Source organism: Macrotis lagotis, chromosome 1 (genome assembly GCF_037893015.1).
Source record: "Macrotis lagotis isolate mMagLag1 chromosome 1, bilby.v1.9.chrom.fasta, whole genome shotgun sequence".
In the NCBI taxonomy this organism is placed as follows: domain Eukaryota; kingdom Metazoa; phylum Chordata; class Mammalia; order Peramelemorphia; family Peramelidae; genus Macrotis; species Macrotis lagotis.
The window spans coordinates 129,631,266-129,657,836 of NC_133658.1; the positions used below are offsets into that span (position 1 = coordinate 129,631,266).

The window sequence follows — 26,571 nt, forward strand, 5'->3', positions numbered from 1 at the left end:
TTCCTGAGTTCAAATCTGGCCTCAGACACTAGCTGTACAAGTTATTATCCCTGTTTGCCTCAGTTTCCTCATCTATAAAATGAGTTGGAGTAGGAAATGCCAAACTACTCCAGTCTCTTTGCTAAGAAAACCCCAAATGGGGTCTCAAAGAGTTCAACACTCCAACAATAACTATATCTTATCTAAATCTTAAATTTCTTACAGTGCCTAGAAGAAAGACTGTGAACTGCCCACAATGGACACTTAATAAATGTTTATGGATTTGAATTATCTCAGAATCTTCCTTTGCCTTGTGTACCCTGTAAACTTCCCACATGATTTGCACTAAATTAATGAGCCACTTAGTTTTTTATGCTTTTATTCAGGGAATTATGGAATATAACAACTGAAAGAAACTTCAGAAATCATTTAGCCAAGGTACTCTTAACTTGGGGTCTATGGAGCCCCTAGAAGTCCATGAATAGACTTCAAGATGTGTGTGGTCTTGGATGAGGAAAAACGACAACTTTATTTTCATTAACTTCTAATGGAAATATATCATTTTCTTCAATTACTTTAAGACATTATTTTTAGAACAACTACATAGGCGCCACCAGACTGTTAAAGGAGTCTGTGACACATTCAAATTAAGAACCCCTGTCCTAATATTTTGTCTTTATTTACAAATAATTCAACCAAGGTAATTTGCTCAAGATAGAACAGTTTCAGTATTTCTCCCCATCCCACCATATTGTGTGTGAAGCGTGTTCTACTTGAGTGTGGTAGGAGTAGTGTAATATTCTAATGGAGATGTCAACCTGTTAGATCTTAAGACACCCTCCTTTGTTTTAAGCAGGAAGTGGTTAGGGGAACTAGAAGACCCAGGCTGCTGAGGACTGTTCTTAATCAAGGACCCAGCAGGAAGGCGTGGGGGCTGTTTGACTAGTCTGTAGGAAGGTTCCTTGGCAGAACAACTAGGTAGGTTGTAGAAATGAAGACACTGAACTTTTGCCTCAGCTAACACAGGGGAATTGAGAGGAGTGGGATCAAGGGGGAAGAGCAAAGTTTTGAAAGTGGTGAGATTTGTGGTGGGCCTGGGGCCACCTCTGGTATAGTTTTACAATCCTATGAATTTATCACCATGAGTTTGTGGTCAGAGTGGTCAGAGACTTACAAAGGAGGCAACTGAGTTACGGAGAAGTGACTTACCCAGAATTGAGCTGTTAGTAAATGGCAGATTCAGCATTTTTCCCATCACACCATATTGTGTATAGAAGTCAATCTAATGGAGTGTGGAAGAGAAAGTGTAATGTCTTTGACTAAGTAGTCCCTTTGATTGTGAATGGGATTGATTCACCCTATGGGTGAAACAGGGTTGCTAGCCTTCTGTTTCATTTTAAGGAGTTTGCTTTCTCTGCTTTGGGAAAGGAGGGGTTAGCATGTTCTCTAAATCCTGCTATTTGGACAAAGGCCATACATGGGGGGATGGAGAACTACAGTCCCAGAGCTCTTAGGGGTGGGAGAAAACAAAGTGAGGCTTAGAGAGATTTCTGAGCTGCTTGTCCTGAAACAAAAACAGGCATAGCAGCCAGGAGCGTGAGTACATTCTGGGTCTGTCTCTGTGCCAGCATCTTTTCAGTGATTTTGTCTAACTTGTTGAAAAACCAAAGTCAGACTCCTCCTAAGTTTGGAGTCAGAAAAAGACTCATTCCAAAATCTCGAATGAACCATCAAGGGACCCCTTGAGCTAGGGTTCACCAAGTTGCCATGTCAGATTTATGTCTAAATGATTTGGATGTTCAGACCCTGTCCTCAACCTCCCTTCTCCAGTTTTCCTTGGTAGAGTCTCCAACTCTGATTTATATCAGTTAGAACAAATGGAAATGAGGAGACTCTTCAGCCATGATGCATTTTTTAAATTGTCACTATTATTCAGATTTTAGTGGTTCCTTAATACCTCTTGGATTAAATAAAGACGTTGTCATTCAAGGTCTTTCAATACCTTATTTCAAATTATCTTTCTAGACTAAATACTTATTAATCCTCATGAGCTTTACTGTTCTTCCTGCAGTTCCTTTCCATCTCCCACCTTTGCTCAATTGTTTCTCTCCTTCCACTCCTCAAGCATGCATGGAATGTACTCCCTCCTTATCTCTGCCTCTTATAATCTCTAGTTTTCTTCTAAATTCAACTCAAGTTCCACCTTCAAAGCCTTACTTCATTCTTCCCAGTAGCTGGCACTTCTCCCCATCTTGTATTTGTGTATTTATTTTGTATATACTTAAAGATGCGCGTGATGTCTCCACGGAAAGAGCATAAACTCCTAGTGGAAGAAGCTGTTTCTTTTTTTACTTTGAATCTCCTGGGACTGGTACATAGTAAGTGTTTAAGAGATGATTGATAGTGAAAACAGCATAAGACTTTGAGACAAAGGTCCTGAGGGTTGATCTTTGACTCTCTTGGCTGTGTGATCTCCAGCAAACCATTTCTCTAGTCCTCAGTTTCATTTGAAAATGAAAATATGTTCTTTAATTGAGGTTCTTTATGGCTCTAAATCCAAAAATCCTATGATCACAAGTTAGAGATGTGAAAGAAATTCTTTTTTTTTATAACTTTATATTATTTTTCCAATTACATGCAAAGGTAGTTTTCAACATTCATTTATTTTCATGTTTATGAGTTCCATATTTTTCAACCAACTTTCCTTCCCTTCTCATGGTGGTGAACAATCTGGTAAAAGTTGTACATGTGCAATCACATTTAATATATTTCCATTTTAATCATGTTGTGAAAGTGGAATTAGAGTTAAGAGGGGAAGAAAACCATGAGAAAGGAAAAACATAAAAAAATTTTTAAAAAAAGTTAACATATTAAGCTTTGCTTTGCATTCAGACTCCCATGGTTTTTTTTTCTCTATTATGTGAATGGCATTCCATAACAGGTCTCTCAGGATTGTCTTTGATCACTGAACAACTGAGAGGAGCTGCATCCATCAGAGTTAATTATCTCACAATGCTGGTTCTGCTCACTTCACTCAATATCAGTTTATGCAAATCTTTCCAGACTTTTCTAAAGTTTTGGCCACTCATGATTTCTTACAGAACAATAGTTCTCTATAACATTCATATACTATAATTTGTTCAGTCATTCTCCAATTGATGGGCATCCCCAATTCTTTGTCACTACAAAAAGAGCTGATATATATACATATATATGTGGGTTTTTTACCCTTTCCTATGATCTCTTTGTGATACAGATCTGTTAGTGATATTGATGTATCAAAGGGTATGTACAATTCTATTTGGGCATAGTTCCAGATTGTTCTCCAGAATCGTTGGTTCAGTTGTAGAAGTAATTCTTCTAGAAATTGGACTATTCTAGTTCTAGTTCTGGGAGGGGCCAATGGAAAGCTATAATCCCTTTGAAATTTGTCCTGATTAAAAAAAAAGAAAGAAATTTCCCTAATCAACTTCACATCTGGAATCTGAGAATAGTTCTGGGCATCACATTTTTGGAAGAACATCCATTAATAATCTGAAGAGTGATCACAATGTGTGAGAATACTTGAGATCATACCAAATAAGGGTCGATTAAAGGAAGGGAGGATATTTAAGTGGCACAGTGGATAGAGAACTAGGTGTGGAGTCAGGAAGACCTAGGTTTAGAGCTGACCTCAAACACTTACTAACTTGTGCCCTGGGGCAAGTGACTTAAACCTGTTTGACTCAGTTTCCTCATCAGTAAAATGAGTTTGATGAAGAAAATAAAAAAACCACTCCAATATCTTTGCCAAGAAACCCCTAACGTGGTTGCAAGGAATCAGACAACTAAAGGAAGTGAGGATATTTTAGTCTGGAGAAAAGAAGATTGGAGGATGAATGAGATTACTTTTCATCAACTTTATACATCTTGTCTACACCTAGTTATTTATATATGGTCCTCCCCCATTAGAATGCATGTTGCCTTTAATTTTCTTTGTATCCCCAGTGTTTAGGATGTGATAGCCTTTTACTAAATGTTTGCTGACAGATGTCCTATATTTCTTTAAATAGCAAAGGGATGGTATGTAGAAGAGAAATTAGATTTAAGATTATGGAATTATTTAGTGCTAAAGGATTTTAGAAATCTACCCCCAGGGGCGGCTAGGTGGCGCAGTGGATAGAGCACCCGCCCTGGAGTCAGGAGTACCAGAGTTCAAATCCAGCCTCAGACACTTAATAATTATCTAGCTGTGTGGCCTTGGGCAAGCCACTTAACCCCATTTGCCTGGCAAAAACCTAAAAAAAGAAAAAGAAATCTACTCCCACTATCTTATTTATAAATGAGAAAGTTCAAATCCAGAGAAAGTTGATTTTAAAACTCAGGACCTTGAATTCTAAATCTAGGGTTCTTTCCATTGTATTGTACTGATGTGGTTTGATGTGTAGTGTTCCTTATATTTTCATCAAGATCCACCTTGAAAAATATATAATTCATTCCTATGTGTCTGGCACATAGTAAGTCCTAAGAAATACCCATTTCCCTCTCTCCCTTCTTCCTTCCTTCCTTCCTGAATTAGAAACTATCATTTTCATTTAGATTACTTTTATTTTGGTAATAAAAATGTCAATGATTTCTTCCTAATCATTCAATATTTTCATCTTTGAACACCCTTGAAATTATATCACATCCAGCATATATTTCTTTTTTCTCTTCTTTTTTAAATTTATTTTTATTAAAGATATTATTTGAGTTTTACATTTTTCCCCCCAATCTTTGCTTCCCTCCCCCCCACCCCCCCATGGAAAGCACTCTGTCAGTCTTTACTTTGCTTTCATGTTGTACCTTGATCCAAATTGGGTGTGATGAGAGAGAAATCATATCCTTAAAGAAGAGAAGAGAAGTCTAAGAGGTAACAAGATCAGACAATAAGATATCTGTTTTTTCCTAAATTAAAGGGAGTAGTCCTTGCACTTTGTTCAAACTCCACAGCTCCTTATCTGGATACAGATGGCACTCTCCTTTGCAGACAGCCCAAAATTGTTCCCGATTGTTGCACTGATGGAATGAGCAAGTCCTTCATGGTTGAACATCACTCCCATGTTGCTGTTAGGGTGTACAATGTTTTTCTGGTTCTGCTCATCTTACTCAGCATCAATTCATGCAAATCCCTCCAGGCTTCCCTGAAATCCCAGTCCCTCCTGGTTTCTAATAGAACAATAGTGTTCCATGACATACATATACCACAGTTTACTAAGCCATTCTCCAGTTGAAGGACATTCACTTGATTTCCAATTCTTGGCCACCACAAACAGGGCTGCTATAAATATTTTTGTACAAGTAATGTTTTTACCCTTTTTCATCATCTCTTCAGGGTATAGACCCAGTAGTGGTATTTCTGGAACAAAGGGTATGCACATTTTTGTTGCCCTTTGGGCATAGTTCCAAATAGCTCTCCAGAAGGGTTGGATGAGTTCACAGCTCCAGCAACAGTATAATAGTGTCCCAGATTTCCCACAACCCTTCCAACAATGATCATTATCCTTCCCGGTCATGTTGGCCAATCTGAGAGGTGTGAGGTGGTACCTCAGAGAAGCTTTAATTTGCATTTCTCTAATAATTAATGATTTAGAGCATTTTTTCATATGGCTATGGATTGCTTTGATCTCCTCATCTGTAAATTGCCTTCAGCATATATTTCTTCTGGGTATTTTTAGTCAAGTCAAGCTGCTTTTTTTCCTTTTCAACTTTATTAGTTCCTTTCTCACTTCCTCAGACATATATCACATCAGAGTCAAAGATACTGGAATTTAAATTTTATGGTTCAATTATTATTAGAGAAAATGATTTGTTATTGAGATGAAGACAGATAATATACTTTTGGCCCATTTATTATTTGGCTTAGTTGTATCTCATACTAACCATGAGTAAACTCATTCTTTGCTGCCTCTTCTTGCCTCTTCAGGAGGCAATACAACTACTTTTTCATTGTCCTGTCCCATAAAGTTTTACAAATGAGTTTATATTTTGAACTAGTATTTTATATCTCTCTCCACTTACTAAGGAGAGTATTTCTTTGGCCAAAGTTTTATTGTTTAGTTGTTTTAGTGGTGTCTGGCTCTTCATAACTCTTTTGGGGTTTTCTTTTTTTTTTTTACTTTTTTTTTTTGTTTGTTTTGCAAGAGCAATGGGGTTAAGTGGCTTGCCCAAGGCCACACAGCTAGGTAATTATTAAGTGTCTGAGGTCAAATTTGAACTCAGGTACTCCTGACTCCAGGGCGGGTGCTCTATCCACTGTGCCACCTAGTGGCCCTTGGGGTTTTCTTGAAAAGGATACTGGGGTGATTTACCATTCCTTCTCCATCTAATTTTACAGATGAAGAAACTGAGGCAAAAAGAATTAATTGATTTGTCTAAGGTCACATGGCTATTGAGTGTCTAAGGTCATATTTGAACTCAGAAAGATGCATCTTCCTAACTTGGAGCTCAGTACTCTGTTCACTGAATTACCTATTCATTGACTGGCACTAAACAATGTGTCCCAAAAGTCATTTTTAAGTCCATCAAAGTCTTAAAGATTAATATGGCACTAAGCCTGTTGGGGCATCCTGTATGTATATAATTGTTTTCATTTTGTTAGTTACTCATCTGCTCTAAGTTCTCCTGAATTATGTTTTCAAATGCATGCACATATACACATGAAAATGTATATATATGAACATATCTATGTATGCTTATTTATAAATAACAAGATGATGATGTTTGTCTTCACTTTTTTATTAAATGTTTTATTTGTTTTGAGTTTTACAATTTTTCCCTTAATCTTACTTCCCTCCCCCACCCCCCACAGAAGGCAGTTTGTCAGTCTTTACATTGTTTCCATGGTATACATTGATCCAAATTGAGTGTGATGAGAGAGAAATCATATCCTTAAGGAAGAAACATAAAGTATAAGAGATAGAAAGATCAGACAATAAGATATCAGTTTTTTTTCTAAATTAAAGGTCCTTGGTCTTTGTTCAAACTCCACAGTTCTTTCTCTGGATACAGATGGTATTCTCCATCACAGACAGCCCCAAATTGTCTGATTGTTGCACTGATGGAATGAGTAAGTCCATCAAGGTTGATCATTGCCCCCATGTTGCTGTTAGATTGTACAGTGTTTTTCTGGTTTTGCTCATCTCACTCAGCATCAGTTCATGCAAATCCCTCTAGGCTTCCCTGAATTCCCATCCTGGTTTCTAATAGAACAATAGTGTTCCATGACATACATATACCACAATTTGCTAAGCCATTCCCCTATTGAAGGATATTTGCTTAATTTCCAATTCTTTGCCACCACAAACAGGGCTGCTATAAATATTTTTGTACAAGTGGTGTTTTTACCCTTTTTTATCATCTCTTCAGGGTATATACCCAGTAGTGGTATTGCTGGGTCAAAGGGTGTGCACATTTTTTGTTGCCCTTTGGGTTGTATTTCCAAATTTCTCTCCAGAAAGGTTGGATGAGTTCATAGCTCCACCGACAATGTAATAGTGTTGCAGATTTCTCACAACCCTTACAACAATAATCATTATCCTTTCTGGTCATATTGGCCAGTCTGAGAGGTGTGAGATGGTACCTCAGAAAAGCTTTAATTTGCATTTCCCTAATAAGTAAAGATTTAGAGCAATTTTTCATATGACCATGGATTGCTTTGCTCTTCCCCATCTGTTAATTGCCTTTGCATATCCTTTGACCATTTTTCATTTGAGGAATGGCTTTTTTTTTTTAATATAACTCAGTTCTCTGTATATTTTAGAAATGAGTCCTTTATCAGAACATTAGTTGTAAAGATTGTTTCCCAGTTTACTACATTTCTTTTGATCTTGGTTACAGTGGCTTTGTCTGTGCAAAAACTTTTTAATTTAACATAATCGAAATCATCTAGTTTGTTTTTAGTGATGTTCTCCATCTCTTCCTTAGTCATAAACTGCTTCCCTTTCCATAAATCTGACATGTCCTTCACTCTTGAAGAAGACTACATGGCAATGCCATGACAAGCACATTAATTAGATTTGAGTGAGGGGAGTGCTGTGCTTAGTCATAATAAATTTATGTATATAAATGCACATATTCATTAGAATTTTCCCTATATCCATCTTTGTAAGGAAATTGCCAGGTATTATGGAGTATATGGACTTGGTTTGGTAAAGGTAAAGATGTTGATGTTTGAGCTGTGGATATTATCATGGTAGTCTTTTTGCTTATGCTCATTCTGAGTACTGGCAAGGCAAGGTAACCAGTGACTCCATGAGGTGATGTCTTGTTGCCTTTAGGCAAATGATAGAACCAATTCTTCCAATACCTTTACTTGCCTCTCCAAGGAAAAGCTGTGTGTCATTCTTCCATTCTTCCATTCAACTACATTCAAATATCTTTTGGTATCATTTAAAGTGAGAAGGTTAATAAAAATTCAGTTTCTCTAAATGTATGGCAGCTTGTTGGTTGTAGAATACGAATAAATTATCAACAGCTAAGTTAATATTTATAGGCTTAAAAAAAACACCCCACAATTGTGTGATTCTTAGCATCTTCTGCCTTTTCCACTATTCTATACTTTCACTGGAAGAGGGCCATCCAGGACTGAAAGTCATTTAAAATTTTTTTGTTTCATGCATTTTCATGGTCAATAAATTCATCACTCATGTGTCACTTACTAATTAAGTTACCTTGGGTAAGTCACTTATCTTTAGTAGTTCTCTGTTTCCTCATCTTTAAAATAAGAGGGAGCTCTAAAACTTATAGCCTGGTAGCCAGCTTATTGATGATGATGATGATGAGCTTTTCTGTACTTACAGAATTGATGCCTGCCCCCAGTCTGTTGCTGGGACCATAATGGAGGCATTTCTAGCATGTTATAATCGTCTAAAACTTGTCCTATTCTGACATGGATTCCTGTCCATAAATGTGGCCATATGCATTAGTAAAATTAATTTGACATGAATTTAGAAGGAAATAAGTCTTTACTAAGGATTTATTATATGCCAGATATTGTGTTAAATTCTTTCTAATTATTATCTCATTTGATCCTCTCTACTGCCCTATGAGGCAAGTACTATTATTATATTCATATTACTGTTGAGAAAACTAATATAGGCAGAGGTTATGTGACTTGTCCAGGGTCACACAACTAATAAGTGTCTGAGACTGGATTCAGATGAGTCGTCTTGATCTCCCAGGATCCAAGTTCTATCCATTGTGCTGCTTTGTTGAGAAAGCAGAGGAACATGGAATCACTTTTAGTTGGATGTATGTCATAGGAGGATGAGGTTAAGACATCATTTGAAGATTTAAATCCAAGATGTACTGGAGTCAGTTTGAATTAACTCAGTGGAAATTGAATTGACTCAACAGAAATAACTTAAATTTTCAGAGTGCATATTTATATCTTAGAAATTTGCAAACATTACAAATCAGGGCTTCATTTACTTTTTTTGTTGATTGTCTAGACTTAAGAACATCTAAGGAAGGACCCAAGGTCTTAAAATGGGGGAAAATATTAATAATGTAGATTAAACTTTAGAATGTGTTTAATGTACCCCACAAAAAAATTTACAAAACACATCCTTGCCTAGATAGAACCTTAAAGGTAATCTAGATCAGGTATCCTTTTTTTCTTTTTGGTTTTTGCAAGGCAAATGGGGTTAAGTGGCTTGCCCAAGGCCACACAGCTAGGTAATCATTAAGTGTCTGAGGCTGAATCTGAACTCAGGTCCTCCTGACTCCAGGATGGGTGCTCTATCCACTGCGCCACCTAGCCGCCTCTTAGATCAGGTATCCTTGAAATAATTTTTAACTTTGTTTCAAAGCAATTGATTTATTTTATAATTTCATGTATTTTATTTTTCTGAAGAGGGGACTCCCAAAGTGGTTCGTCTCACATAAAAACCCCTGATCTAGTTCAACCCCTTTGATTGTTAATGAAAAATCTGTGACCCAGAGAGGTTTAATGATAATGAGAATAACAGTAACAACAGGTAACATTTATGTGATACTCTAAGTTTTGCAAAGTGCTTCACATAGGTTATCTCATTTGATTCTTACAACACCTGTGGGGCAGGTGCTGTTATTCTCATTGTTACAGATTCAGATGAGGTGCCCAGGGTCACATAGATAGTGGGTGCCTGGGATGTGAACCCTAGTCATCTACTCGATGTCTAGTGCTCTTTCTACTATACCCAGACAGAGGCTAAATTTTATTAATTTATTACCAGTTGGGAACTGAGGTGGTTCACAAAAGACTAGCTGAGGGAAACATTAGATAAAAAGAACTGCTGTTGCTGGTGACTCTGATGGTATTGAGTAGAAAAGTGGCCTGTCATCACTCATCTCCATTTTTTCCTGAACTTTTGAGGCTCCAATGGAACCATCATTTTGTCATTTATTTTATGTATTTTATGTCTCACCTCTTTTTACAAATTGTAAATTTCTTGAGGACAGTGATGATGTCTTAAGCTTCTATGTTAGGTGAGCATGGAGAGATCCCCTGCCAAAAAATTACATCACCTATTTGCTAATGTATGAAATTCCTGTGACATGGATTAAAGACATATTCTCCAATTATAAAGTGGGCTTAACATGAGATTGCCAGAGGTCACTAAAAAGTGACCTCTACCTGTAGTTACCATGTTAATCCTCTTAAAATACAAAGTATATCCTGCTCTCCTTTGCTTAATAATCTAAAAGGCTCTCTTCTGCCTACTACATTATATAAAATTGTTCTGCCTCCAGGTTTCAGAGTGGATTCCACAATTATTCTAGAAGTTAAGAGAGTGATAATGGGAGATTTCTAGGTAAATGGAATCAAAAATTATAGATATAGGGGACCGAGTTGCACATGTGCCCATAAACCAATAAGTGCTGAGACACTGGTTTTGGCTAGATTCAGTCTTATGTCCAGAGAGCATGATTAATACAATCACTAATATGGATTACAGTGACATTTTAGGAATATTTATTCTAGCCATATGCTATCCAGATTTATCACCCAATCCAGATCCTGGTAGCCAGTTTTTATTGACTTCCCTAAACATTCTTCTTCTTCCTCACTGAGTCTTTCTCTCCATTCCAACACCTGAATTAACACTAGGGTACTTAAACATATACATTAGCAGTCCTTTGAATGCCATAAATTACCAGTTCCTCAGATTTACTCTCACATACTTTTCTGTTCATCACAGCCCACAAAAAAGGTCATAACCTTAAATTTGCTGACATCCAAAAGAATTACAATTCCATCTTATGAATTCAGAAATTTCTTTATCTATTTATATTCTTTTATCATTCTGTCCTTTCATGTGCTTTACAATCTAGAAATCTGTTCTTTTTTCTTACTATTACTTCCATTCCCTACACCTCTCAGTTTTCCCTCCAGGTCATCAACCCTAGCACAAATTACATTCTCCTCCCCTCCCTATCTCAATCTCAAGAAGATCTAAATCATTCCAACAGTCTCTAGGGTATGTTTCTCTAGTCCACTCTTCTGGCCCCTGCAAGGTTGATTTTCCTCATGTGATGCCTATTTCTCAGTCCTCTGATCATAATTAACAAGTCCTAGCTCCCTCAGCATAGATTCCCCAATTCCTATCAGAGTTGGGGAAAGTAAAAATTCTCCAGCTATCCAGAATTTGGAATAAGGTAAATGTGACCCATCCAAAATAAATATACCCAAAGACTGACAAACTGGACTTTTGTCTATTTTGTCACCCTGCCATGTACCCAGTCTTTAATTCTTTAGTTCTCTCAATTTCAACTCTACCTTACACCTTATATCAACCTCACTTGGCTTGATTGAACTTCTGGTTTTGATCCACCATCCTGTTTTGAATTTGACCTCATTCCACAATGTGACTTGGACTACTTCAGACTTCACTATGATCTTTGTTCCAAGAACTGTATGAGTAACTTCTGATTATTCCTTACTCAATAGAAGATTCATCCCCACATCCTTGTCCTATGGACTGCCCTTATTCCCCACCTTGAGAGGGCCTAGCCAAGACCTTGGACCTTATGGAGCTGTGGTCCCTTGCATGATGAAAAGAACATTGGATTGAGTGTCAGAGGCTGAAATCTTTCCTCCCTCCAGACTTATTAGCTGTGTGAACTGGACAAGTTCTTCAAATCTCATCTTCTTCATATGTAAAATGGAGATTATAACTGTACCTACCTAACAGGATCATTAAAAAGCTTAAATGAGAAAATGCAGGCATTATATAAGCAGAAGTTATAATAATAATAATAATTATTATTAATTATTATTAAAATGCTAGCCAAGATGAGGGTTTGAGTCCCAGACCTGCCACTTAATGACTTTGAGATCCTGAACAAGTCATTTAACCTTTATAGTCCACAATTTCCTCAACTATAAAATGAGGGTTAGACTTGATGAACTCTTTTTTTGTTGTTGTTGTTAGGTTTTTGCAAGGCAAATGGGGTTAAGTGGCTTGCCCAAGGCCACACAGCTAGGTAATTATTAAGTGTCTGAGACCAGATTTGAACCCAGGTACTCCTGACTCCAAAGCCGGTGCTTTTATCCACTACACCATGTAGGCGCCTCTTACTTGATGAACTCTTTTAAGTTCCCTCCCAGCTCCATCTATATGATCTGAGCTCCTCTCTTCTTCAGAAACTTTTTTTCACAGACTGTCTGTACTGATTATGGTATCACATACAAAAGGTCTCCCAGGGGACTTAGTTATACCCTAAAAGCAGATCCCCCCCAATTCCTGGTTTTTTCACAGTGATTTGTTACCATTTGCATCCTCTCTCCCCTAGTGCCTGTCTGCTAAGTCCCAGGGATTGGGGTGAAGATAGAAGGGAGAGGGAGGAAGGAGAGGATGAGTCTTTTTCCTCTCTCTGGTGACTTTTCTTTCTCTAATGAACAGCTGAGCAAAATTATTCAAGTTCCCCAGGGCTACTTCCTTAAACTTCTAGACTAGGGAGGACGGAAAAACCTCAGCACCAGCTGCATGCTGGGAAGAAAAAGATTTGCCATCCCGATATAGAAATTGTTCTCTAATTACTTGATATATGCTTTGCTTCCCTAACTAATTTTATATTTTTACTTTCATGAGAGCAGAGACAATGTTTTATGATTGGCAGAATGATGCCACGGAAAACTCATGGAATAGGAATTAGAAGATGGAACGTTTATCCCTGGTACTACCATTGACCCACTTCATGTGATTTGGGCTAAGACTAGGAGACACTGGTAAATTCTAGGAATTGGTCTAGGTGGTACCTGAGCTACTTTCTAACTCCATTTCTATGTTCTTATAATTGGTGAGAGAGGACTATGTGAAATAGACTGGAAATAGGGTCAGAGAAATGATTCAGTGGATAGATGGAGGTTTAGAAACAGGAAGACTTGAGCTCAAAACTTGTCTCAGTAACCTTAGACAAGTCAGTTAATTTCTCTGGGACTCAGTTTCCTTCTCTTTAAAACAGAGATAATAATAGTTCATATTTCCTATAATTGTTGTGAGACTAGAATGAGATTCTTGCAATTTACTTTGCAAACTTTAATTGTTTAATCATATCTGACTGTCCTTGACCCCTATGGAGGATTTTCTAGGCAAAGATCTTAAAAGTGGTTTGCCATTTCCTCCTCCTTGCTCATATTATAGATGGGAAACTGAGGCAAAACAAGAATAAGTGATTTGCTTAGGATCACACAGATAGTAAATATTGGAGATCAAATTTGAACTCGGGTCTCCACAGTACAATCTTTAAATTCCTTGTTAACTAAAGCACTCTACAAATACTCTTAATTGAAGGCATTGTGATATGATGGGGAGTCAGGAAGATCTAGGTTTGAAGTCTTCAGCTAGCTCTGTGATCATGGACAGATAACTTAACCTCAGTTTTTCTTATCTACAGAATGAGGGGTTGGACTTGGTGATGCTTTTAAATCCAAGATCCTATGATTCTCTCTGCTAAGGGTACTTTCTACTTTACCTCTATGAATCTAGTATGTATGTTGATACTTATTTGTGTCTTCCTCATTAGAACTGAGAACAGGGGCTGCTTTTGTCTCTTTTGGGAAAAAGTCTTCAGGGCTTCATTGTATGATATATTATCGAACACTTCATAAATGCCTGGTGATTGATGAACAGACCAGAGGAGAGGTTTGAAGGTCTGAACTAAGGCAATGGCATTTGGGAGACAAGAGGAAAGGATTCTAAGTTATATTGTACAAATAAAAAAATAGCAACTGAGTGAATGTTGGGGTGAGAGAGAGAGAGAGAATGACTGTATGGTGGGGGCTAGAATTGGTAACGTCCCTAATTTATAGCTCTAAATTCTACGACTAGTTGTGGTGGGGCTGGGAAGGGACAGAGGGTGTAGGGTGAGGAGTGAAAAAAGCATTCATCGCCTCTGGACTCAGAAGACCTAGACTCCTGTCCTGTCTCAGACATAAGTTTTGTGACTTTTGGGCAAGCAAGTCACTTCCCTGGGCCCCAACTTCCTCATCTTGAGGGGGTGGAACTGGATGACTTCTGAGGTCTCCTACAGCTTGAAATCTGCGATCCTTTCATCTTGTCCACCTGCAAACATACGTATGTATACATATATGTGAATCTGTATGTGTGCATTAATATTATGCACCTTGAGGAAATTTCTGTCGTTATATCCCCTAGCACACAGTAGGCGCTAAATAAACGCTAGTTGCTCAATTAAGCCCCTGGGAAGTGTCCCCCCAGTCTCCGGTCCCTGATTCTCCCCGCACCCCCACGAGAAGGGGTGTCCAGGGCATTCGCAGAGGGACCACAGTCCGTCTTCCCAAACCCCTAGCCTTCTCCCGCGCCCCGGGAAGAAAAAGGAGAGCAGAGACAGGCAGACAATCGGAGGGGGCGGCTGCAGGAGAGCGCCGCCCCGGCCCCGCCGCCCCTCGCGCGGCTCAGCATTGTCTGCCGGGGGGAGGGAGGGCGAGAGAGGAAAGAAAAGGGGGCGGGGCGGCCGGGCGGCCTAGCCAATGGGGCTGCGGGAGCCCGCGGCAGGCGCGGCCGGATTGGAGCCGGGGGCTCCTCGGCGCGGGCTGGGGGAGCCGGGAGGGCGGCGGCCCGGGGCCGGGGCGGCCCTCCCTCTGCCTCCCCGAAGCTGCCCCGAGAGCCCTCCCGGGGACGGAGGGGCCGGACCCGCCGCGCGGAGCGAGCGGCCTGAAGCGGGCCGGGGCGCACGGTAACGCGGCCTTTGATCCTCCCCGTCCTCCCGCGCGCGCGCGTGTGTGTGTGTGTGTGTCCGTGGGCCGTGCGCGCGTGGGGCCGCCTCCCCCTCTCTCAAACTTTAGCATCGCAGCTCCATCTTGCCAGGCACATCCCCTCCATCTCTCCTATTCTTTCTCTCCCCGGCCCCAAACGCAAGCGTTGGGCCGTTTCCCTGGCACTTCCCGCGCCTTGGGCCCCCCTAGGCGCTCCGCTTGGCCCTGGGGGCCTCAGTTTCCCCATCCGTGCAGCGGGAAGGTCGGACCCTCCAAAGATGCTTTGAGTCCGGGCCGAGGCCCCGAAAGCCGTGCCTCCTTGGCGGTGAGGGCACGGCCGCCCGCCCGGGCACGAGTGGCAGGTGCCGCGAGCCGGGCTTCTGGGGACCGTGCCCAAGTTTCCAAGGCAGAGGCCCCGCTTCTCGGTGCTGCGCCTCCGCGCTTCCTATTAGCTTCACGGCCTTGCTTCCCCTTTCTGAAGGTGCAGAAGGGGGGAGCTGAGCTGCATCCCGGGGGGGAGCTGAGCTGCATCCCGGGGGGGAGCTGAGCTGCATCCCGGGGGGGAGCTGAGCTGCATCCCGGGGGGGAGCTGAGCTGCATCCCGGGGGGGAGCTGAGCTGCATCCCGGGGGGGAGCTGAGCTGCATCCCGGGGGGGAGCTGAGCTGCATCCCGGGGGGGAGCTGAGCTGCATCCCGGGGGGGAGCTGAGCTGCATCCCGGGGGGGAGCTGAGCTGCATCCCGGGGGGGGAGCTGAGCTGCATCCCGGGGGCAGCAAACTGAGCCTTTCTGGCGTTCCCTTAGAATGAGAACAGATCACATTCCTTTAATCTTTTCCCTTTCAGCAGCCCTTGGAGGGAGGGAGGGAGTAAGCAAGCTTAGCGGCCATCACCCCAAGTTTGTGGTCAAGGTCTTTGGGTCAAGCGGCTCCCATATCGGGGTGGGGGAGTTACACGCTTCGTTGTCCATCCCAGTTGGGGGAGAAGGAACAGTTAATGTAGATTGTTTTGGAAGCGGAAAGGAGAAAGGACGGGGAGTTCTCTTGTTTCTTTCTTCTCTTTTCCGCCTTTGAGCCCGTGCATCCAAATTCTACAAAATCCAATTCAGGGAAGGTTTTTGCTTTGGTTTTGTTTGTCTTTTGCTAAGGTGAGGGAGAAGTCATTTTGTCCTCTGAAGTTCATAGTTTTTCTGAGTTTCCCGGATAAGCTTGGGGCTTTAATAGATGGTGGTCCTGGGACCAGTCCCCTAGACGGTCTGGCCAAGCTCTGAGGGACAGAGGGAGCGTAGGAAACTCTGTGGAATGAAATAAAAATGCTAACGGGAGTACTGGAACCTGGGTTCAAATGTTGACTCTGTCACTGACAGGTCACTTACATCTCTCTGAACTGCAGGTTTCTCACCTGCAAAGTAAGGAGGTTGGACTGAACTTCTAAGGTCATTTTCTAGCTCCAGGTCTGTGAATGCTAAATTCATATGTATAGATATTTAAACTGCAATTGTGAGATACTAATGGATAAGTCATTGAGGCTTCCTTTGTAGAGAAAACCAGTAGAGCCTTTGAAAGTCAGAAGATGAAGATCCTAGTTCTAAGTTTTCCCAGTAGAGCCTTTGAAAGTCAGAAGATGAAGATCCTAGTTCTAAGTTTTCCCAATGCTTAGCAGAAATGTGCCCAACTCTACTGTTCATGGGGTTTTCATGGCAAAGATCCTGGAGTGGGGGACATTTCCTTTTCCAATGGATTAAGGCAAAACAAGTGACTTACCCAGGGTCACTCATCAGTAAGTGTCTGAGGTTAGATTCTTCATTGATTCTGGGTCTAGTGCTCTAACCACTGCACCACTTACTGCCACCTTATTTATACTTAATGAATGTTGGCTTAACTGAATTGAATTGTGACTCTGAACAAAGTAAAAGGCAATGCAGTCTAGTTGGAAAAATACTATATTTGGATTGAAGCTCTGGCTCTGTCAATCACTAGCTGTATGACCTTGGGTAAGGCCTGTCACTTCTCTGAAATCATTTCTTCATTCATAAAATGAGGGGTTTGGACTAGATTTGTCTTTCAGATATTTTTTTAATTAGATGACAGGTGCATTTATTTACTAGCACTTGAAAAACAGACATTTATTTTGAGAAGAGATAAGACTGCTATGAACCTTCTTTGGGGAGGTAGAACTGTTATGGAACAACAGAAGTTTAGAGATGGAAAGGATCTTGAAGATCATTTAATTCAATTTCTTAATTTTGCAGATGGGGAAACTGAGACCCAGAGAAGCTCTCACATACTCACCTCATTATGAGAGAGCCAGGACTGGGAATCTAGACCTCATAGTTTCCATTCTATTGCCCTTTCCATCCTGTAGTTCTTATTCCTCAAAAGACTCATGATATGACTAGTGTATATTGGCCAAGGTACAATCTGAACCATCAGGAAGATTTAAAGGCCAGGGTTTGAATAGGTGGTGGTCCTGATACCAGTCCACTAGACAGCCTGAACCTGAAGTTCAGGTTAATAGGAATGAAAAGCAAAATTGGCAAAGTCCAAAAGAAGTCTTTCCTCCCTTTTAATTATAGTATTAAAAAATTCAGTGATATATGGCATTTTGAGAATATTTTTGAAAAAGATATATATATATGTATATTAAGTGTATTCTAACCTACCTCAGAAGTTATACCTTATTGTGTGTGTACACACACACACACACACACACACACACACACACACACACACAAACTTACATTTATAGTGAGTGAGTATTTAGGGGCAATGAGTAATTCAGGATTTTCTTTTCCAAATCAAGTTCTATGACCTTGGGACCAGGAAGACTAATTCTTAAATGATTGACATTTTGTTTTGTCCACTAGAAAACTCGAAGCCAAAAGGGTCTTTCCAAGTAATATCTTCACCCCTGTGTGTTATAGGAATAAAACAATTTTCTTCATTTTATTTGCTCTGGAGATGGGAGTAACAATGTTTATATGATTTAGATAGCTTATAATTGAATGATTATTATTTACACAGCTCCACTAAAATCCTTCTGATATTTTGTCCTGAGGGTGGAGATGACCCTGGATTCTCAAAATCTGTACTAGTTAAACTCAAGCTTTGGGCAATCCTACCAAGGAGGAGAGGCTTTGTGAGATTATGTAGTTGCCATGGAAGAACTAGCCTCTCTCTCTCTTCCCTCTGTCTCCCTTTCCTGTTTCTAAGTTCTGGCCCTACTGAAGAAGCCCATGGGTTCTCTCTGGTGTCAGGCTGAATTCTGCTTTGCCAAAGTTCTCTTACTCATTTGACCTTCCAAACAAACTGTGTAAAGCACAGCATTAACAAAAAATAATGAACAACTTTGCTAGGCAACAAATACTACAAAATAGAGTAGTCAGAGCAACCAGGAAGAAAAGGAAGAGAATTTAACACTATTTTATGGCATTTGGAGCTCGTTAGAAAGTAGAGCTAAATTGAAGGAATGCTTTTCAGTTAGAAATAGAATGAGATCCTTAATTGATTCAATCAATCAATAAACATTTCTTAAGCACCTATTGAGTGCTGGAGCTACTAAGGCAAAAATGAAACACCTCTTGCCTTCACATACCTTACATTCAGTCAAGGAAGACATTATTTACATATGTTGGTCTAGATACTAAAAATTATTATATATGGAGTAATTTTACATATATAAAAATACACACACATATAATAGATGGGGAGAGACAGAAAGACAGACATATAGACATATTTGTGTATAGAGAGAGAATGAAAGAAAGCGAAAGAGAGACACAGAAATAGATTATAGATGGATGATATATGATAAAGAGGAAAAGAGGAAGGGAGGAAGGGAAAGAATATACAGAGACAGAATATACATATATAATATATAAATTACTGTATATGGATTGATTTACATATATGCATATAAATACAATGTAGGAGAGAGGGGTGGAAGGAGGCATTGGCTACTGGGGAAATCAAAAAGCTTTGAAGGTGAAACATGAGCTGAGCTTTGATGAAAATTAGAGATTCTGAGAAATGGAGGTGAAGCAGGAGGGTTTTCCATGAAAGGAGATGAAGTCTTATGATTGATTGTATTAATGAAAAGAAATCCACTATGCAAAAGTCTTCATTTATAAACTATAAATTTTAAGCACTTAGTGTCACTTACTATTCTAGTCAGTGGGTTGAAAGAAAAGCCTCAATAAGACTATTTAGTAAACCACAAAAAATCTGATGATATAGACTACTTTAAGGCTAATAACTGAACAACTAACTGGAGAAATAGGGAGCAACAGTGGCAAATCAACTCAAGGAAACAAACATTTATTTATTAAGGGTCTTCTACTAAACATTACAGGGCAGCTAGGTGACCCAGTGCAGAGTGCTTGGAGTTAGGGAAACTCATCTTCCTGAGTTTGTCTGGTCTCAGCTAGCTACACCTTATTAGCTGTGTGACCCTGGGCAAGTCACTTAATCTTAATTTGAATTTTCTCCCCTATAAAATGAAGCAGAGAAGGAAATGGGAAGTCACTGCAGTATTTTTGCCAAGAAAACACCATGAGATCACTAAGAGTCAAACAGGAGTGAATTGAACTAGCCCTATGATACAAAATGCAATAGGTACCCAAGGAGGTTGTGGGTTTCCCCGTTGGAGTGGGGAAAAGAAGGCAAAAACAAATCTGCAGTCAAGAAGCATCCAATCTAATGAGGGTGAGGAGTGGGGAGACAGCATGAAAACAATTATGTACAAAGAAGATATACAGGGTTGTTTCAAAAGACTTAGTGCAGATTCAATCTTTGAAGTTTTATTAAAGCTTAAAATTGCATTATAACTTTTGGGAAACCTTGGAGTGTCCGACAATGAGTCCCTACAATGCTCCAGGGACATTGCTGGAATACTAGCTAGCAAAAAAAACAAACAAACCCCCCAAACCCCCAACAAACCAGGTTCTTCTCTCAAGTTGCTCAAGAAGTATAATGGGGAGGGAGGTGGGCAGGCAGGAGAACATCTATACAACTGTGTAAAAACAAGATAAGATGCCATTCAGTATGTTGTGTTTGATTCTTTGTGATCCCTTTTGGTTTTTGGGGGGCAGAGAATGCATTTTCCTTCTCTAGCTTATTTTTCAGATGAGGAAACTGAAGCAAACTGAGTTAAGTAAATTTATTTGAGGTCATAGAACTCAGTTGCTCCTGACTCCAAGCATAGTGGATAGAGCACCGGCCCTGGAGTCAGGAGTACTTGGTTTCAAATCCAGCCTCAGACACTTACTAATTACCTAGCTGTGTGGCCTTGGGCAAGCCACTTAACCCCGTTTGCCTTGCAAAACAAACAAACAAGTAAATAAACAAACAAATAAATAAATAAATAAATACCAACTGGAGATGATCTTATGTATTAACTTATAAACCTCATCATCACACTTCTGATCATTTAGTATCTGGAGTTACACAGGTGTGACACCATGTCAGGATTACAAGGAACCACAGAAATCATCTGATTCAACCCAGGCCTGACTAGCAATCTTCTCTACAATATTCCCATCAAGTGGTCATCCAGCCTCTGCTTGAAGACCACTCCTCCCCTTTCCCTACTCCATTGGGGGGAGCCCACAGCTTCCTTGGGTACCTATTGCATTTGTGCTAGTTCTGATCACGAGAAAATTTTTCTTCTCACAAAAATGGAAATCCTGAAGCTTCTAACTATTTGTGACTCCTCTGGGCTAAGTAGAAAAATCAAATCCCATTATGTGGCAGCCCTTCAAATCTTGAAAACCGCTATCATCTCTCCCTACTCTCCTCCCAAAACTTCTTTTCTGCATGCTAAACATCTTTAGGTCCTTTAATTGTATATCTTTAGGTGACCTGATGCAAAGTCCTTCACCATGTTCATTTCTCAACTCTAGAGACTCTCTCTAGAATATCCAGGATTTATTGTGTTCTTTCCAGAATGTGACCTCCAGGATTACACTTAATACCCCAAGTGACCTGACCAAGGCAGGTTACAAAGGTCCTATCAGTCCTATAAATTTTGGGGATCCTTATTTGTCCTGGAATATGTTTGATTTTTTTTTTTTGGTGAGACAATCAGGGTTAAGTGACTTGCCCAGGGCCACATAGCTAGTAGTGTCTGAGGCTAGATTTGAACAGAGGATTTCCTGATTCTGATGCCCTATTCACTATGCCACCTAGCTGCTTCAATATAGTTGATTTTGATAAAACTTGCATTTGGCAGCAAGAAGTCAGATTCAGTCATTATTCTTACCTCATGATATGTGTATAATATATATATATATATACATATATTTACATATATATTTATACAGGATTTTAGAGCTGGCAGAGTTCTTATTGTTTATCTTACCACAAAGTAACATGCTCTTTTATATTAATATGTCAACTAGAGATAGAGTGAGGGACTTGGAATCCTGCCCCAGACACTTAACTTCTCTCAGCCTCAGTTTCCTCATCTGTAAAATGGAGAAAATAAGAACCCCCTTCATCCCATGGTTGTTGTGAGGTTCAAATGAAGTATGTGTAAAGTGCTTTGCAAACCTTTAGAACACTACATGAATGTTAACTGTTATTATATTACTAGTGCATAACCATCACTAAAGAAGTAAAATTTGGATTTTAACCAATAGATTTGCTAATTGTTCTTTCCTTTCATGGTCTTCAGTTATAAAAATATTTATTTATCTATCTATCTATCTGTCTATCTATCTATCTATTTGTTTGTTTGTTTATTTATTTATTTATTTAGTTTTTTTGCAAGGCAAACAGGGTTAAGTGGCTTGCCCAAGGCCACACAGCTAGGTAATTATTAAGTGTCTGAGACTGGATTTGAACCCAGGTACTCCTGACTCCAGGGCCGGTGCTTTATCCACTAGCTGCCCCCCATATAAAAATATTTAAACGAATACTTCCAGAGGATGAGAACTGAGGTGCTGGAGGTATCATTCTCCAGTGTTTAGTTATGGGATTTCCTTTCGACACTCTCCCTGGAACTTTAGTCCTGGTAACCTGGCCCAGGTATCACTAAAAGACCTCAGATATCATAACCCAGGGGGAATTCTTTTGTAAATTTAATCCTTTAGTTTGATTTTGGTTTTCAGTGGATTTTCTCTTCCTTATAGGGAACTGAACCAGAGGCCTCCAAAAGAGAGACAGCCCTCAAATCAACAGATCCCATTTAGGTTATTTGGGAACAGAAATACTAGAGTGGTTTTCCATGGGTAGAATTTGGGGATAGAGTTTGAGTAGAGTTTCTTGCTATAAGACTTTCTGGGACAGTATCTGCATTGTCATCATAGTTTCTCCCTGTATAGAACATCACTTGTGTTTCCTAAGAAGTCCCTTCTTCTCTCCCTCCCCTCCCTTCTTTCCTCCCTCCCTTCCTCCCTCCCTCCTTTGTTGTTTTTCAATCATTTTTCAGACCTGTCTGACTCTTCATGACCCCATTTGGGGTTTTCTTAGCATAAGTACTGGACTATGTTGTCCTTACTTCTTACAGATGAGGCAAACAAGGTGAAGTGACTTGCCCAGGGTCACATACCTAGTAAATGTCTGAGGCTAGATTTGAATTTATGAAGATGAGTCTTCTTGACTGTAGGTCTGGTGCTCTATCCACTGTGCCACCTAACTGCCCTTCCTTCATTTATTCATGCTTCCAAATTTTCTGATCAGAATATGGCGCTAGAGGCTGTAAAGAAAGAAATTTCAGTTAAGATGTTATTCCTGTCCTCATGGATTTATAATCTATTTTCTTTTTTCATCTTTCCTGGTACCCAGACTGATAAGAAGGATAATGATAATAATAACAATAATAGTAATATAGTAATAATAGTAACAATTATTATCTCATTTAGTCCTTACAACAACCCTGTAAAGTAAGTGCTTTTATTCCGAATTTTACAAATGAGGACATGGAGGCAAACAGAGATCAAGTGGTTTTATCAGGGCCACTTAGTTAATAAATGTCTGAGGTCATATTTGAATTCATGGCTTCCTGAATCCAGAGCCCCAGTGCTCTCCCCATTGAATAAGAATGAAATAGAGAATATTTACACTTTAACTTTCAGTTCATCCTGTATTGATCTTAGAGAAAGGTGTCTCAGATTAGAGATTGGTTTCTTGTCCTTTATCTTCAGAGAAAAACAATTAGAAACCAGGGTATCTTATTTCATGACAATTGGAGGGTTGACCCATATCAGACTTTAGTATCTTTGCCAAGAAGCTGTTGGAACTGATTGGAGTTCTGGAGATGATGAGAGGGTACTTTCAAGGCTCTTGGGGTACCCCAGGGTATCCCAATTTATCCAAGTGAATTCAGATTAAATTCAATGTCAAAGGCAGCCTGGATAAGAAGGACTCACTGGCAGAACTCTGACTGACAATTCCAGCTTTGTTGCTTCCTAGTGATGTGACCTTGGGCAAATCTTTCTGTGCTCTTTTCTGCTCCTTGGAAAATGAGGGAGTTGACCAGGAGGCTCTCAGGGTCTTTCCTGCTCTCGATTTTCTCTCTGTTTATCCTTTTGTTGCCTACCTCTCCTATAGCTTGGGTGAAGGCGTCGAAGAGGGCTGATGCTAACTATGGGTCCTCCCAGTTGGGAGAGTCTGGTTCTTTCATAGCTCTCTGTGGAGAGCTGGGTAAGGAGAGGATGTGAGTATGGGAATTAGTATATGAGGACTCTGTTAGCCCAGGGGCACAGCTGTCCTGTTTTGTTTGCTGTTCTAATTCTTTGCATAGAGAACATTTTCCCAAAGCTCTCTGGGACATTTCCAAAAGGGGTTGCAGCATGGTTCGTTCTGGGTGGGAGAACCATTGGTATAGTGAACAGAGAGCCAGGCTTGGAGTCAGAGAGGAGTCTTCCTTTGACTGATTCTGGGATTAGAGGACTTTCTCTTGAATCCTTTCCTCTAATACTTCCTGCCTGACTTTGGACAAGTCACTTGACTTCCCTGGACCTCAGTTTCCTCAACTGTAAAATGAGACTAGGTGGCCTCTAAGTTCTCCTCTAGCTTTGAAACAATGATCCTATGAGGATGACCCCTGAGATACCTTACATTTTATAACTGAGTTCGAATCCCATCTCTGTTATTTACTAGTTGTGGAACTCTGGGCAAGCTACTAAAGGACCTCTCTGAACCTTAGTTTCCTCTTCTGTACAGTGGAGCTAATAAGAGTTGCCCTATTCCCCTAAGGTTTCTGTGAGGGTAGTACTTTGCAAATTGTAGAGTACATGAGAAAAGGTAGCTCTTACATTTGGATCTTCTAGGACACTAGTATGGAGCTGGGAACTGGGATTGGCAATCCTGAATCTCCGGCCCTGGCATGGTTCTCAACTCATATGCCTTTCTTCCCTTACTACCTGTCTATGGCTCAATCAGACTGTTTTGTTGCTCTTTATATGCAACGTTTCCTCTTCCATCTTGCACCTCTGAGCTTTGGCACTGACTCTCTGCCATACATGCACTTTATTTCTTGTTGCTGACTCTCAAAATCCGTGGTTTCCTTCAAAGCTCAGTTCAAATTCTGTTTCCTGTTGATGCCCTTCTTGATCTTTTCTTCTCCCAGCTGTTAGTACTTTCCTCCACTCTAAAATGACCATGTATTTATTTTGAATATACATACATACCCCTTGAGGGTAGGGACGTTTGCTTTTTTTTCTTTCTTTTTTTTTTTAAGGTTTTTGCAAGGCAAATGGGGTTAAGTGGCTTGCCCAAGGCCACACAGCTAGGTAATTATTAAGTGTCTGAGACTGGATTTGAACCCAGGTACTCCTGACTCCAAGGCTGGTGCTTTATCCACTATGCCACCTAACTGCCCCTGCTTTTGTTTTTATTTTTATTTTATTTTATTATGGTACCTCCAGTGCCTAGCACATCCTAGAACATACTAGGGGTTTGAGAGGTGCTCATTAATTGAACGTTATAGTGAACTTGTCTAATGGAGAGCCTGGGCTAGATGAAGTCTCTTGTTCTTCCCAGTTCTAACATTCTGTGTTCTCTTGAATCTAAAAGGAGAGCTGGTCTAGATGAAGTCTCTAGTTCTCCCCAGCTCTAATATTCTGCATTCTTTTGAATCTACTCCCACAGGATTTAGACTCTTGCTTTTGTGAATAGGGACATTCCTCAGCACCCTCTCCATCCTTGGATGCTAGACCAGTAGACTTTAAAAAATTGTAGGATTGATCTCCATCTGATTTCTCCTCCCCAGTCACCTGTATATAAAGCCCTACCAAGAGGAAGCTGATAGGACATTGTCATTTTAAAAAATAACAATAGCAACAACAACAAAAAAACATTTCCTTTTTTTATGGTTTTAGAAAAAGTCTTTTGGAAATGGGTCACCACCACAAGCTGGGTAGTCATTGGTTTTGTTTACATTGAACCTTCCTTGTATGTTCCCGGGAAGGATACAGAGGGTGGGTCCAGAAGGGAAGAGGGGAACCCCGGGGATTGGCAGGTTTGCATAAACATGGGTATCATCTGACTACAATAGCTCCTCTGTTATGTGGAGTTTCTGGGCCCTGCAGTCTGTAATCATCAGGGATGAAAGGATGGCAAAGTCTTTTGGGTTAGGAGCTATGATCTGGAGGGAAGAGTCTGAGGGAAGCCTTGCCCATAGTGACTTCAATCTCTTGACCCTGAGATCAAGATGATCTTAAAGAGAGATGTCAAACAAATGCTTGTTAGTTGAAAAAAAATTAATTTAAAATAAAATTGCAGTAGATAAATGAAATCATAATAAAAATAAATAATAATACAGTGCAATAAAAATATGCCGGATCATAGGATATGTAGCCAGAAGAGACATTATTGATCATCTACCTTAATTTTTTCATTTTATGGTGAGGAAGCTAAGGCATAGGAGAAACTCAGATCTATGGCCTTTGGTCTTATTCTAGTTGACTTAGTTTCAGAAATGATAAGGTAACGAATAATCATAGAAAATTTTCAGCAGAAAATAGGTACCTTCCAATTGCTTAATGTGAAGCAAAATCCTCTAAATTTAGGCAATGAAGTATGGTTAAAAAAAAAAGGAGTCCTGATCTGGGGCTCAGGAAATCTGGATTCTAATTCTGGTACCACTACTAACTTAATGTGTGACTTTGGATAAGTCATTTCCCTTCCTCTGGTCTTGAGTTTTCTTTTCTATAAATGAAAAGGGGATACCACCAGACTAGTGTTATCAAACTCAAATAGAAACAGGGGTCACCAAACATACATAAGAATCCCTGCAGGCTACATATTGACTTAGAAAAGCAGATGTTAACATTATCTATGTTCTATTGTATTTTATGTTGTTAGATATTTCCCAATTACATTTTAATCAGATTTGAGCAGTCCTCAGGAGTTGGATACTTCTGAACAAGATGG

At 40.0% G+C, this 26,571-nt stretch overlaps 1 protein-coding gene across 1 annotated transcript in view; it reads left to right on the forward strand.

Moving 5' to 3' along the window:
* The first annotated feature begins 15,061 nt into the window (after positions 1 to 15,061).
* The window catches only part of LOC141503021 (ras association domain-containing protein 2), a 74,620-nt gene continuing 63,110 nt past the window's right edge, over positions 15,062 to 26,571 (forward strand). The window contains exon 1 of the mRNA XM_074208108.1: positions 15,062 to 15,180. The gene's annotated coding sequence lies outside the window, so the exon portion shown is untranslated. The remainder of the gene's footprint in view (positions 15,181 to 26,571) is intronic.